Source organism: Zootoca vivipara, chromosome 13 (genome assembly GCF_965207765.1).
Source record: "Zootoca vivipara chromosome 13, rZooViv2.hap1.1, whole genome shotgun sequence".
Classification (NCBI taxonomy): Eukaryota; Metazoa; Chordata; class Lepidosauria; order Squamata; family Lacertidae; genus Zootoca; species Zootoca vivipara.
The window spans coordinates 44820808-44835231 of NC_142596.1; the positions used below are offsets into that span (position 1 = coordinate 44820808).

Genomic DNA, 14424 nt, shown 5'->3' on the forward strand with positions numbered 1-14424 from the left:
TCCTTCCTAGAATGCGCCCTGGGAATCATTTAATGAGATAAAGAAATAAACAGCAGGATGGATTTGCTGCGCCTCCAATGGTCACACTTGAGGTTTGATTTGCAAAAGCAAAAGTTCTGTTGCAAAAGAGGGTGCTGCCTGAATTTCAACAGGTGTGGTTATTGTGGCCTTTGAGACAGACATGAAGAGTCACCTGTTGAACTTCTGCCTGCTGTGGACCAGAAGAAGAGGAATCAACCTTCACTGCCAGAGAACAATGCAAATCATTATAGCATCTTATGCACTAGGAAATTTGGGGAGGGGGGGATATTTGCACCATAGACTTGCAACTAGTTGGCTTATTTACATTTGCGCCTTGCTGTTCCGTAATTGTCATCAAGGCAGCTGCCAGTTGCTGCTTCCCCCCCCCCCCCACAACGTCTCACTCTTTTTTTTGCTCTGCAAATTCGGTGTCCTTTCCTACAACCGGCAAGCACAGTTAAGTCTGGTGCTGCAAGAACGCCCTCTAGTGGCTCCAGGTGTGTGTTTTTCCCCGGATGCTGCGGACCACTGTTGTGAATTGCGCCGTGATGCGCCTTTCATGAGGACTAGAACCTTATTTTTCTATAACGCAAGGCATTTTCGCGATTCCCAGCCCAGTTAAAGCACTTAAGTGGAGTTGTTGAGCGTGCAATGATTACAACATGCCTGAATAAATAAATAAAAGCAACGTTCACTGTTAGATTTTTGACTCCTACTTACTCCCAAGAGCAAGTCAGGAGTTAGTTTTTTAAAACTTTAAAAGCTTTGTTTCCTGGGGGGAAAGCTTGCTGCGTGGTGGGTTGCTCTTAAAAGGCGCAGGAGCTAGGAAAAGAAGTTGGCAACCGCAGCAGTGCAAGGCAAGGCTGATCGACCTCCTTTTAACGTGGGGAAAAACCCCTTAAATAAAAAGCCGGCCTGGCTTCCTTTCCAGCGACTGGTACGATTAAGGTGCAGGACCTTGGTGAGTGAATGCTCTCCCGTGTTTGCTTTAACGTGGGAAACAAACGGAGTCGAGCTGAGATCGCTAGATTCCCCTCCGGTGTGGCTCCTCGTCCCCTTTCCCCTTCCCTTTTTTTTTTTCTTTAAACTTTCGCTTTGGGGTCTTAAATTGCCCTAAAAATGAGCCCCTCCCTCTCATTCTCTCTGGCGCGCCCACCGGGGCGAGGGGAAGAGGCATTCGGCCCGCGCGGAGTTTTATCGAGGCACGGACGGGGTTCGAACCCGTGATCTTCGGTTTACGAGACCGACGCCTTACCACTTGGCCACCGCGCCTGCGTTGAAAGCCTCGCCTCACTCCCATCTAGGCTGGCGCCGCTCCCGAGGCGACGTCGGCGCGCGCCCCCGACGCTCGCTGCGCTGTCCTGCTTTTTTTCTTTTGTCCGCCGCCAAGCGGCAGCCCTAGGAAGCGCACGAGCAACACACACCCAGTGCGCCTGCGCCTGCGTGTTCTCTTGGTTCTGTTGCAGGAAGACGGTCAGATCCCGTTCTTGCAACTCCGCACCGAGCAAATGCAGAGGAGCTCCGGGGGGGGGGGGGGGAGAGAGACACGACACCTGCGGAGAGGCGGGCGCATGCCCACCCCAAATCCTCGATTGCGAGCTGCTCTTTCCTTTTCAATCAATTTTTGATCCACTAAAGCAGATCGAGGGACGAACACAGTATTGAAAGTGGCACAAGGCTGTCATTGAAAATAATTGATTTACGTATAAGCTAAACAAGCTATAGCTTAGGCCCCACTCTCTTGGGGCCCCCCCAAAAAATCCACTATTAATATACTTCTTCTTAATTGTATTTCAGTTCAACAATAACTTTGATAAAATACATAGTTTGTTATGTGCTTTAGATACCTATTAGGTCCATAAATTACCATATAGCATATATTCAACACAAAAAACAGCGATAATTTGTTGACAAAGGACAGCTGGACATATAAAGGGCCCCATTACCTTCAGTAGCTTACGGCCTCATCAAACCTAAATCCGGCCCTGATTGTAACTATAGACCAGATTTTCTTCAAACCATTCAAGTTACAAGAAAGGAGGTTCTGACTAAACATCAGGAAGAAAATTTTGACAATAACAATTTAGCAATGGAGTAGTAGACACTCTTTTGGGACTCCAGAGGTTGTGGACTCTCCTTCCTTGGATGGTTGGACGGCCACCTGTCATGGATGCTTGAGTTGAGATTCCTGCATAAAAGACTTTTAATGTATGCAACGACGGCAATGGGAATGCTACTAGCCCAGAGATGGAAGGAGGAGTACCAGCGAAAGAAAAATGGCAGATGAAACTCATGGACTCTGCAGAGATGGCGAAACTGACGAGAAAGATTCGAAACCAGGGAGATCAAGTATTTTCTAAAGCCTGGAATAAATTTGTAGTTTATTTAAAAGATCACTGTAAACAGTTATAATCTGGCAGGGACGTAATGACAATTGTAATGTAGCAATTACTTGTGATAATTGTGGTTATTTAAAATAGATGGATAATGGTAAAAGATGCAGCAAATCTAATCTTAAAGATGGAACCCATGGAGGGAGGGAGGGAGGCCTGAAGGTTCAAAAGAACCTTGTACTTTAATGTTTGAAATGGTTTTGTTAAAATGAATAAATTATGAAAAAAACAATTAAAAATTATTTAAAAATAAAAAGATACTCCTGCATTGCAGGGGGTTGGACTAGATGACCCTCGGTTCCCTTCCAACAATTCTATGCTTCTGTGCTTCTGTTGGCCAACAATAACACCTTGACTTTGGCCCAGAAGCAAATGGACAACCAGTGCAGAAACTGAGCAGGCTTCTTAGCTGCAGTTTAGCCGGTGCCAGATTCACGTATAAGCTAAACAAGCTATAGTTTAGGCCCCCACTCTCTTGGGGGCCCCCCAAAAAATAAAGGAAAAAACTGGATGTACATTTCCAAAATATAAGATAAAAAAACAAATAAAATAAAACCTACATACAGCAACAGTGTTTTGTGTTGTATAGGCTCCTATGAGGTAAGTACAGTGGGACCTCGGTTTATGAGCACCTCAGTTTACGAATTTTCGGTTTACAAACGCCACAGACCCATCTGGAACGGATTAATTCACTTTCTATTACTTTCAATGGGAAAGTTCGCTTCAGTTTATGAACACTTCAGTTTATGAACAGACTTCTGGAACCAACTACACCCATGCTTCGGGTTAAGTACGCTTCAGGTTGAGTACTCCGCGGACCCGTCTGGAACGGATTAATCCACTTTCCTTTACTTTCAATGGGAAAGTTCGCTTCAGTTTATGAACGCTTCAGTTTAAGTACTCCGCGGATCGTCTGGAACAGATTAATCCACTTTCCATTACTTTCAATGGGAAAGTTCGCTTCAGTTTATGAACGCTTCAGTTTATGAACAGACTTCCGGAACCAATTGTGTTCATAAACCGAGGTACCACTGTAATGGGCCCGGCCTGCTAGCCTACTCCCTAAAATATCACTGGTAAAATACAGTCATACCTCATGTTACGTCCGCTGTGGGTTGTGTCTTTTCAGGTTACGGGTGCGCCAAACCTGGAAGTCCCGGAACGGGTTACTTCCAGGTTCGGCACGTGCACATGCACAGAAGCGCTAAATCGCTCTTTGCACATGCACAGAAGCACTGTATTGCGTCATGCACCTGCGCAGACGCGTCGCTTCAGGATGCGGCCTTTTCATGTTGCAAATGGGCCTCCGGAACGGATCCCATTTGCAACCAGAGGTACCACTGTGCATATTTTGTTATGTGCAAATGGCTTTAGATACCTATTAGGTATATAAATTACCATATAGCATATATTCAACAACAAAAAAAGCCCCATTGCCTTCAGTAGCGCCTTAAGGCCTCATCAAACCTAAATCTGGGCCTGAGTTTAGCTAATCTGCCAACAGGGTTGCGCTGAGTAGGGGCGGGCATATCTGCTAATTTCAGTTTCTTATTTCCCCCATCTTTAAATTCTCCACACATTTCCACATCAGTGTTTTTTTTTTTAAGTCCTCGTGAAACTCCACCAGCATTTTAGTGCAAATGTCTAATGCAGGCAACAACCATTTTGAATGTGTTCAAAGAACGTGCAACCATGCATGCACGCATCGCCGCAACCCAGATGGGGCCGGAAAAGGGGGTGGGGTTGTACGAAAGAGGGCTCAACAGGGCAGGGTGGACTTGCATGCAAAACGGCCATTGCCCGTATACGTTTTTTGTATGAAACTTTGCCCAATATACACATTTTTGCAACGCATTTCCCTAATGCTTATGTTTCTCCCGATAAAATGAATCTCTAGATGTTATTTTCACTTGTGCATGCATCTATTTGCACACTTTAGCCCCAGTATATCCTTTTTCGCACACATTACTTGGCAGGAGAGCTGCACTGCAGAATTACCTAAACCGAAATGCAAATTTCAGAGGCTATCGCTGTGTTTTGGTTTGCACAGTGCTTCAGAAAGTGTGGGCAAACTAAACCAAATTTTTCCTCCACAATCCCTAGGGGCAGGTAGGTAGCCGTGTTGGTCTGCCGTAGTCGAAACAAGATAAAATAAAATAAAAATCCTTCCAGTAGTACCTTAGAGACCAACTAAGTTTGTCATTGGTATGAGCTTTTGTGTGCATGCACACTTCTTCAGATGGATGATTGGCAGAAGAAGTTGATAGAATATATGGAACTGTCTGAGTTGACCGGGAGACTCCGGGACCGGAGTGAAGAAGCAGCGGAAGAAGATTGGAAGAAATTCAAAATTTACTTAAAGAATAAGTGTATAGTAGATTAGGAATAAGGGAAGTGAGGGAGAAAAATTAGAGGTTGTAGAAAATATAATGGCAAGAGATAAGTACAGTTGGAAATAAGGATTTTATTTTCAAATTTATTGAGAAGTAAGATTTAGATAGAACATAAAAAGGATAAGATGTAAAAGATAGAAAAATAAGGGAATATTAAAGTAACAAGTAGAATTTATATAAGATTCAGACTTTACTACAGAAGTGATGTAAAGAATCACAGAAGGGGAGGGAATGAGGAAGTCATTAGATTGGAAATAAGTGTTATAAGTTAGAATTCTTGTTTTCTTTTTGTATTCTTTGTATTGTGCTATTTTTTGTATTTTGTTTTTGTATTGTTTTTTTGTGTGGGTGTGTATTTTATATGCTTTGTTGTTTTGGAAATTTTTTAATAAAATACATTTTTTTAAAAAAGAATATCTGAAGAAGTGTGCATGCACACGAAAGCTCATATCAACGACAAACTTATTTAGTCTCTAAGGTGCTACTGGAAGGATTTGTTTTATTTTATCTTGAATCCCGAGGGGGTGAGAATTTCCCCACGACATTGACATATGCAGATGTGGAGCAAACTGTCAAAAAACAGCACAAGATGGCCAGCAGCTGGGCTTTGCTTTCAGGCAAATATCTTTAATAGTTTCTTCCTCCCCACCCCAATATTCCTTCTGCTTCTGAAGAAATCCCCTTCTCTCTCTCTCTCTCTCTCTAAGATGGCTGGAATGTCACAGCAGGTTTTTTCCGCACCCTTTTTGCCTCCTTTTCCAAGCTGGAAGGAGCAGAGCTAGTTGGAGCCGTTTTGGACTTGCTCTCCAATCGTACCACCTGGGGGACGCGGTTCCCGTTCATTTTCAAAATCCGCTTGGGAAGGACCCAGCAGACAGGTTTGACAGCCGCCCCACTGTTATCCAGGGACATGCAGACGTAACAGAAGGGCCGGCTCGGTTTCGGCTGAGGGTCAGCGGAATGGCTCGGATGTGCCGGTTTCTTTGTTTTCCTTCCTCTCGCCTCTTTGTCAAAGCCGACATGGACCTGCAGCTCCGCTCCCTGGGACGGAAGCAGCTGGGCTTCCATTCTTTTCTTCAAGTGCAGATTCAGTTTCTCTTTCACCAGGTCCAGCTCAAGGAAGAGGCTTGCCCTGATAATGGAGGGCTCCTTTTTCCGGATCCTGGCCTTCCCCATCTCCGGCCAGCTTCCACCAGCCACTGCTGCCCCTTTCTCCGTTTCTGCCTCCTTTCCACCAGTGGAAGGAGAAGGAAGCAGTGAGCCAGACTCAGTCGCTGGTTCCTTTTGCCCACTCCTTGCTTTCTCAGTTCGGCCAGCCTCTTTCGCCTTCTCTTCAAAGAAAGGCAAGAGAACCCTGCGGCACATCCCTTCGGATTCCTGTTGCTGCTGCTTTGTAGTTCCAGGACTTCCACCAACTTCTGTCCCTTCCTTATCCAGGGAAACGGGGAGAAATGTCTGCACTGGACCTGTCTCCTGTGCCTTTGGCTGGTCCTTTGTTTCTGCAGTCCCAGGACTTCCACTGACCGCTGTGTCTTTCTTATCAAGGGGAACTGGGAGAACCTTCAGGGCTGGACCTGTCACCTGCTCCTTTGGCTGGTCCTTTGATTCCACAGTTCCAGTAGTTCCACGAACCATTGTTCCTTTCTCATCAAAGGTAACCTTGCGAACCTTCTGGCCTGGAGCTCCATCCTGTGCCTTTGGCTGCTCCTTTGTTTCTGCTGTCCCAGGACTTAGACCAACCTCTGTTCCTTTCTTATCAAGGGGAACCGGGAGAACCTTCTGGGTTGGACCTGTCTCCTGTGCCTTTGGCTGGTCCTTTGTTTCTGCAGTCCCAGGACTTCCACTGACCGCTGTGTCTTTCTTATCAGGAGCTGGGAGAACCTTCTGGGCTGGACCTGTCACCTGCTCCTTTGGCTGGTCCTTTGATTCAGGGCCGGCTCTAGGTAGACCCCTGGTGGCGCAGTGCACCAGGACGAGGGGCTGGTAAGCAGGGCGCCGGCTTGGTAAGCAGGGCGCCGCGCGGCGAAGCCGCACGGAAACCAATTGCGCCCTGCGAGGGCGGGGTGGGCGCCGGAGCGATCTCCGCCCCTCAGCACCAGGGTGCACGATCTGCTCGAGACGGCCCTGCTTTGATTCCACAGTTCCAGTAGTTCCACGAACCATTGTTCCTTTCTCATCAAAGGTAACCGTGCGAACCTTCTGGCCTGGAGCTCCATCCTGTGCCTTTGGCTGGTCCTTTGATTCCACAGGTCCAGTAGTTCCACTGACCATTGCTCCTTTCTCAAGAAAGATAACCTTGCGGACTGGCCTTCCTTTCACCTGCATTTTCTTGTCCTTTGATTCTGCAGTTGCAGTTCTTTCACCAATATCTTTTTCTTTCACATCAAGGGAAATATTGTGGTGTATCCCTCCCGCCACCTCCTTCTGGAGGTCCCTTGATTCCACAGTTACAGTTCTTCCAGTGATCACTATTCCTTTCTCATCAAAGGGGATTGGAAGAACCTTGTAGCCTGGCCCTCCCTCCAGCTCTTTTTGGTGGTCCCTTGATTCCACCATAACAGTGCTTCCACTAATCTCTGTTACTTTCTCATCAATGGAAACTGCAAGAACCTTGTGGCATGGTCCTCCCTCTACCTCCTTTGGTTGGTCCCTTGATTCCACCATAACAGTGCTTCCACTAATCTCTGTTACTTTTTCATCAATTGAAATTGCAAGAACCTTGGGACATGGTCCTCCCTCTACCTCCTTTGGCTGGTCCCTTGATTCCACCACAACAGTGCTTCCACTAATCTCTGTTACTTTCTCACCAATGGAAACTGCAAGAACCTTGGGACATGGTCCTCCCTCTACCTCCTTTGGTTGGTCCCTTGATTCCACCATAACAGTGCTTCCACTAATCTCTGTTACTTTTTCATCAATGGAAATTGCAAGAACCTTGGGACATGGTCCTCCCTCTACCTCCTTTGGTTGGTCCCTTGATTCCACCACAACAGTGCTTCCACTAATCTCTGTTACTTTCTCATCAATGGAAATTGCAAGAACCTTGGGACATGGTCCTCCCTCTACCTCCTTTGGTTGGTCCCTTGATTCCACCATAACAGTGCTTCCACTAATCTCTGTTACTTTCTCATCAATGGAAACTGCAAGAACCTTGGGACATGGTCCTCCCTCTACCTCCTTTGGCTGGTCCCTTGATTCCACCATAACAGTCTTTCCACTAATCTCTGTTACTTTCTCATCAATGGAAACTGCAAGAACCTTGGGACATGGTCCTCCCTCTACCTCCTTTGGCTGGTCCCTTGATTCCACCACAACAGTGCTTCCACTAATCTCTGTTACTTTCTCATCAATGGAAACTGCAAGAACCTTGGGACATGGTCCTCCCTCTACCTCCTTTGGTTGGTCCCTTGATTCCACCATAACAGTGCTTCCACTAATCTCTGTTACTTTTTCATCAATGGAAATTGCAAGAACCTTGGGACATGGTCCTCCCTCTACCTCCTTTGGTTGGTCCCTTGATTCCACCATAACAGTGCTTCCACTAATCTCTGTTACTTTTTCATCAATGGAAATTGCAAGAACCTTGGGACATGGTCCTCCCTCTACCTCCTTTGGCTGGTCCCTTGATTCCACCATAACAGTCCTTTCACTAATCTCTGTTACTTTTTCATCAATGGAAATTGCAAGAACCTTGGGACATTGTCCTCCCTCTACCTCCTTTGGCTGGTCCCTTGATTCCACCATAACAGTGCTTCCACTAATCTCTGTTACTTTTTCATCAATGGAAACTGCAAGAACCTTGTGGCATGGTCCTCCCTCTACCTCCTTTGGTTGGTCCCTTGATTCTACCATAACAGTGCTTCCACTAATCTCTGTTAGTTTTTCATCAATGGAAATTGCAAGAACCTTGGGACATTGTCCTCCCTCTACCTCCTTTGGCTGGTCCCTTGATTCCACCATAACAGTGCTTCCACTAATCTCTGTTACTTTTTCATCAATGGAAACTGCAAGAACCTTGTGGCATGGTCCTCCCTCTACCTCCTTTGGTTGGTCCCTTGATTCTACCATAACAGTGCTTCCACTAATCTCTGTTAGTTTTTCATCAATGGAAATTGCAAGAACCTTGGGACATGGTCCTCCCTCTACCTCCTTTGGCTGGTCCCTTGATTCCACCATAACAGTGCTTCCACTAATCTCTGTTACTTTTTCATCAATTGAAACTGCAAGAACCTTGTGGCATGGTCCTCCCTCTACCTCCTTTGGTTGATCCCTTGTTTCCACAATTCCAGTTCTTCCAGTGATCACTGTTCCTTTTTCATCAAGGAAAATTGGGAGAACCTGGTAGTGTGGACCTCCCTCCACCTCCTTTTGGTGTTCCCTTAATTCCACAATTCCAATTCTTCCAGTGATTGCTGTTTCTTTCTCATCAAGCAAAATTGAGAGAACCTTGTAGTGTGGTCCTCTCTCCACCTCCTTTTGTTGGTCCCTTGATTCCACCATAACAGTGCTTCCACTCATCTCTGTTACTTTTTCATCAATGGACATTGCAAGAACCTTGTGGAATGGTCCTTCCTCTACCTCATTTAGTTGGTCACTTGATTCCATAGTTACAGTTCTTCCGGTGACCACTGGTCCTTTCTCATCAAAGGAGATTGGAAGAACCTTGTGGCCTGGCCCTCCTTCCAGCTCCTTTTGATGTTCCTTTGTTTCTACAGTTCTGGTTCTTCCTTCGACCTCTGTTCCTTTCTCATCAAATAAGAATGGAAGAACATTGTGACTTGGTCCTCCCTCTACCTCCTTTGGTCGGTCCCTTGTTTCCACAATTCCAGTTCTTCCAGTGATCACTGTTCCTTTTTCATCAAGGAAAATTGGAAGAACCTTGTAGTGTGGATCTCCCTCCACCTCCTTTTGATGTTCCTTTGTTTCTACAGTTCTGGTTCTTCCTTTGACCTCTGTTCCTTTCTCATCAAATAAGAATGGAAGAACCTTGGGACATGGTCCTCCCTCTACCTCCTTTGGTTGGTCCCTTGTTTCCACAATTCCAGGTCTTCCAGTGATCACTGTTCCTTTTTCATCAAGGAAAATTGGAAGAACCTTGTAGTGTGGTTCTCCCTCCACCTCCTTTTGGTGTTCCCTTAAATCCATAATTCCAATTCTTCCAGTGATCCCTAGTCCTTTCTCATCAAAGGAGATTGGAAGAACCTTGTGGCCTGGCCTTCCCTCTACCTCCTTTGGTTGGTCCCTTGATTCTACCATAACAGTGCTTCCACTCATCTCTGTTAGTTTTTCATCAATGGAAATTGCAAGAACCTTGGGACATGGTCCTCCCTCTACCTCCTTTGGTTGGTCCCTTGATTCCACCATAACAGTGCTTCCACTCATCTCTGTTAGTTTTTCATCAATGGAAATTGCAAGAACCTTGGGACATGGTCCTCCCTCTACCTCCTTTGGTTGGTCCCTTGATTCCGCCATAACAGTGCTTCCACTCATCTCTGTTAGTTTTTCATCAATGGAAATTGCAAGAACCTTGGGACATGGTCCTCCCTCTACCTCCTTTGGTTGATCCCTTGATTCTACCATAACAGTGCTTCCACTAATCTCTGTTACTTTCTCATCAATGGAAATTGCAAGAACCTTGTGGCATGGTCCTTCCTCTACCTCCTTTAGTTGGTCATTTGATTTCATAGTTACAGTTCTTCCGGTGATCACTGCTCCTTTCTCATCAAAGGAGATTGGAAGAACCTTGTGGCCTGGCCCTCCTTCCAGCTCCTGTTGATATTCCTTTGTTTCTGCACTTCTGGTTCTTCTTCTGACCTCTGTTCCTTTATCAGCAATGAAAATTGGGAGAACCTCATGGCATGGTCCCCTCCCTACCTCCTTTTGGTGGTCCCTTGATTCCACCATTCCAGTTCTTCCAGTCATCTCTGTTTCTTTCTCACCAAAGGAAACTGAGAGAAACTTGTGATGTGACGCTCTCTCCAGCTCCTTTTGGCGATCCTTTGATTCTGCAGTTCTGGTTCTTCCTGCAACCTCTGTTCCTTTCTCATCAAAGAAAATTTCCTTTTGTTGGTCCTTCGATTCCACCATTCCAGTTCTTCCACTGACTTCTATCTTTTTCTCATCAACAGCAATTGCGAGAACCTTGTGGCTTGGCCCTCCCTCCAGCTCCGTTTGGTGGTCCCTTAATTTCGCCATTGCAGGTCTTCCACTAACCACTGTTCCTCTCTCATCAATGAAAATCGGGAGAATCACGCAGGATGATCTTCCCCCTAGCTCCTCCTGGAAGTGCCTTAATTCTCTGCCTCTGATCCCTCGTCTGCCGTCAGCCTCCACTCCCTTTTCCGCTCCTTCTCTTTCAGCTGACGCTCCATCAGTACTCAAGGAAAACCGGAGAACCTTGCTGGAGGATGCTCTCTCTGCCTGCAACCCCATTTTGTGTGGTTTTGGGGGCTCTGGGACTATTTGATCCAAGCCAAGAGATGTTTCCTCCTTGGGATGCCTCCTCAAAATGATGCTGGGGGTGCAAGGCTCAGGGGGTGCCCTTTTCATGATACTTGTTTCGGGTCCACTCAGCTGTGAAGAACTATAGGTCAGTTCTGCCACCGACTTTGAATAGGGCGTTGGGAGTTTTGACTTGTAGGCCAAGTATTTGTGTCCGACGTTCAGGTCAATGATGCAAGGAGCCTCTCCGGCGGCGAAGGGCAGGCAGAGGTGTTTGGGCCTTGGGGTTTTGTTGCCAAAACGGATCGGCTTGGGCAGAGGATTTGCAGAAAGGACCTTGTAGAGTCGGAAGGATTCCTCCACCATTTCTGGAAAGGCGCCCGTTTGCATTTCTAACAGCTTCACTGTTGTGTGGAAAGTGAGCTTCTTCACGTCTTCTGGCTCCATCGAGAGGAGAATATACTTCCCAGGGGAAGTCCCAGTTTTATGACCTCGCCTCTTTGTGAGGAAACAAGGCTTCCCACTCTCTTTTGGCTGGTCCTCCAAATGGAGAAGGTAATACTTCTTGGTTCCTGGAGATTCTCGTAAAGGTTTCGCATAGAGCACCGTGGCGTTTCTGTGCGGAGACTCAAGAGGCAGGGGGCTTCGGGCACAAATTGGCACTGGTGTTGTTTTTCTCTTTGGCCTCTGGGGGCTGCTTTCAAGCTCCCCGGAAAATTGGTCTCCGCAGGGTTGAAACCACGATACAGACTTGGAGACGAGGGTGGGGACGCCACATCGCCTCTGAACCATTTTCTTTTTGACGTGAAATTCAAGGGAGCCTCTGGTTTCCCTGTCCATCTCTTCCAAGACTAAAGGGGCCAGCTCAGAGTCACGCAGAGGGGAGCTGGTGCCAGAGATTGCCTTTGTTGCAGGCCGCTGACCGGTGGGAGAAGACGGCTTTGGCAAGCTTTCCTCCGAGGTGCTAGAATGTTCCTGTGCACACGTCAAATCCATATCTCTGCATTCCTGTGCACACGTCATATCCATATCTCTGCATTCCTGTGCACACGTCATATCCATATCTGTGCATTCCTGTGCACTCGTCATATCTAGACACGAAAGTGGCCCTTGGTCCGAGCAGGACAATTCTGGAGGTTTCTCCTCCCTCTCCTCTTGATCTGTGCAACTTTCAACACTGTCTTTGTCCATCAGTTTGAGAGGAGAGGGTGGTTTGGCCTTATGTGATGGTGCAGGGCCCATACGAATTGCGAGACATTTTTCCACCAAGATGAGCTGGTCTTCTTTTTTATAAGTCGCGCTCTGGAGAATATTTAATTCTGTCAACGAAGCCATCGGCAGGAAGGAAGGGATTCTTAGGACTTCTACCGGTATACGTCTTTCCGGCAGCAGTGGGACCTCCAGTGGTTCACGCTTCGGCACTATCAAGCAGGGCTCGTCTGAATTGGAGCAGGAATCGGAGCTTTTGCGCTCCGTCACATCCGAGGAAGTCTCTCTAGCATCCTGGAAGTTTCCGGAACTCGACTGCAAGTCCAGACATTTTAAATGAGGTAGGCAGGAGGAGAACGAGGAGGAGGAGGAGGAAGAGGAGGAGGAGGAGCAGGAAGCATGGCTTAAAATGGCCTCATATTTCAATGGAGGAAATCCATCATATTCTGGGCATATACTCTTGGCATCCTCTTGATGCCAATTTCCCCAATCTTCACATGGAACAAGAGAACAGTGGTGCATTTGACAAGGCTGCTCACAGCTGCAAGAAATAAGACAAAACAGAGTTGTTTTATACATTTGATGCATTAATAAGGGTCATGTTCAACTGAATTTTAATCAATTGGATATATATATGCTTTAAAATAATAGATCCATTGAAATTAGTGGGCCTGGGTATTGCATGCCCATTAATTTCCCAGAGGGCTATTCTGAGTTTGACTAACGTTGGACAACACCCAAATTCCTACCATTTCCAAAAGTTCACATTTTTAAAAACTAAATGTCTATGCAGTTTCTAAGATCGGGCTGGGCCATCACATGAGGACAAGAAAAGAAAAGGCAGCGCAGAAAAGGAAGTACCAAGTTAGCATAAAGCAAGATAGAACTATGTTTTTGTGTTGAGGGGAGTGGGGACCGAGTTGTGTCCTACAAAACGTGTTAGGAACCACCTAAGGATGGAATTCAATGCCAGGGAGATACAGAGTAGACCCACTGGGCAGGTCTAACTTCTATGTCGTTGTGTCCACTCTGGAGGAAAACAACAGAGGGAAAAGAGCGACAGAGGTGACAGCGCATCTGATTTGCATGCAAAAAGTCCCAGGTTCAATCCCCAGCATCTCTAAGTACAGCCTGGAAAGAGAAAGCTGCTGCCTGATACGAGCCTGATTCTTGTTCACATTCATCCCTTGTTAGCTTGTCAGGTTTGCATTCATCCCTTGTTAGCTTGTCTGGTTTGCATTCATCCCTGGTTAGCTTGTCTGGTTTGCCTTCATCCCTTGTTAGTGTTTCTTGTTAGCATTCATCCCTTGTTAGTGTTTCTTGTTTGCACTCTTCCCTTGTTAGCGTTTGTTTGCACTCATCCCTTGTTAGCTTTCGCGCCAGCTAGGACGTAAGGGGCTGCCTTTTACTCCCCAGGGCCCTTACCAGTCTTCTCCCAGAAGACTCCCCACCTGGGCACCCCCCAGAACACAGCCCAGCCAACATCCCTTTACTCTAGAGTTACTGAGGGCGTACCTACCTTTCGAAATAAGAACTTAACGGTGTCCCACAAACGCAAAGACATTCTGTGACAAAAAAATAATTATTATTTGTTTTGAAGATTTATTATAGCTCTGTAATGTATAATCAATGAATGACATCGACTCGGGAATAAGAAAACCTTTTTGGCCAGAGAGCCACATGGCAGGAGTAGGGGGGGGGGGCTGAATTAAAAGTAGGCAGAGGAACACATGTGAACTTTACCTTTAGTTTCCACAAAAACGATCCTCTCCTCCATTGACATCTGTGGGAAGGTTTTTCTTTTATTGTCATTTCCACGTCAACAACTGTCCCGCCAGCATTGCCATGACAAAGCATACGTATTTTATTTTACTTTCTTCATAAAGGTATTTATAAAACTGCCAGCTTGTAATAAGAAGTGGTGTAAAAGGTAAAGGTAAAGGGACTCCTCACCATTAGGTCCAGTC

General features: G+C 46.3%; 1 non-coding gene across 1 annotated transcript; it reads right to left on the reverse strand.

Annotated features, from left to right (window-relative positions):
• Positions 1-1221: 1221 nt before the first annotated feature.
• TRNAT-CGU (transfer RNA threonine (anticodon CGU)) lies at positions 1222-1293 on the reverse strand. Its single transcript has one exon. It is a non-coding gene; the product is annotated as a tRNA-Thr (tRNA).
• Positions 1294-14424: the final 13131 nt, after the last annotated feature.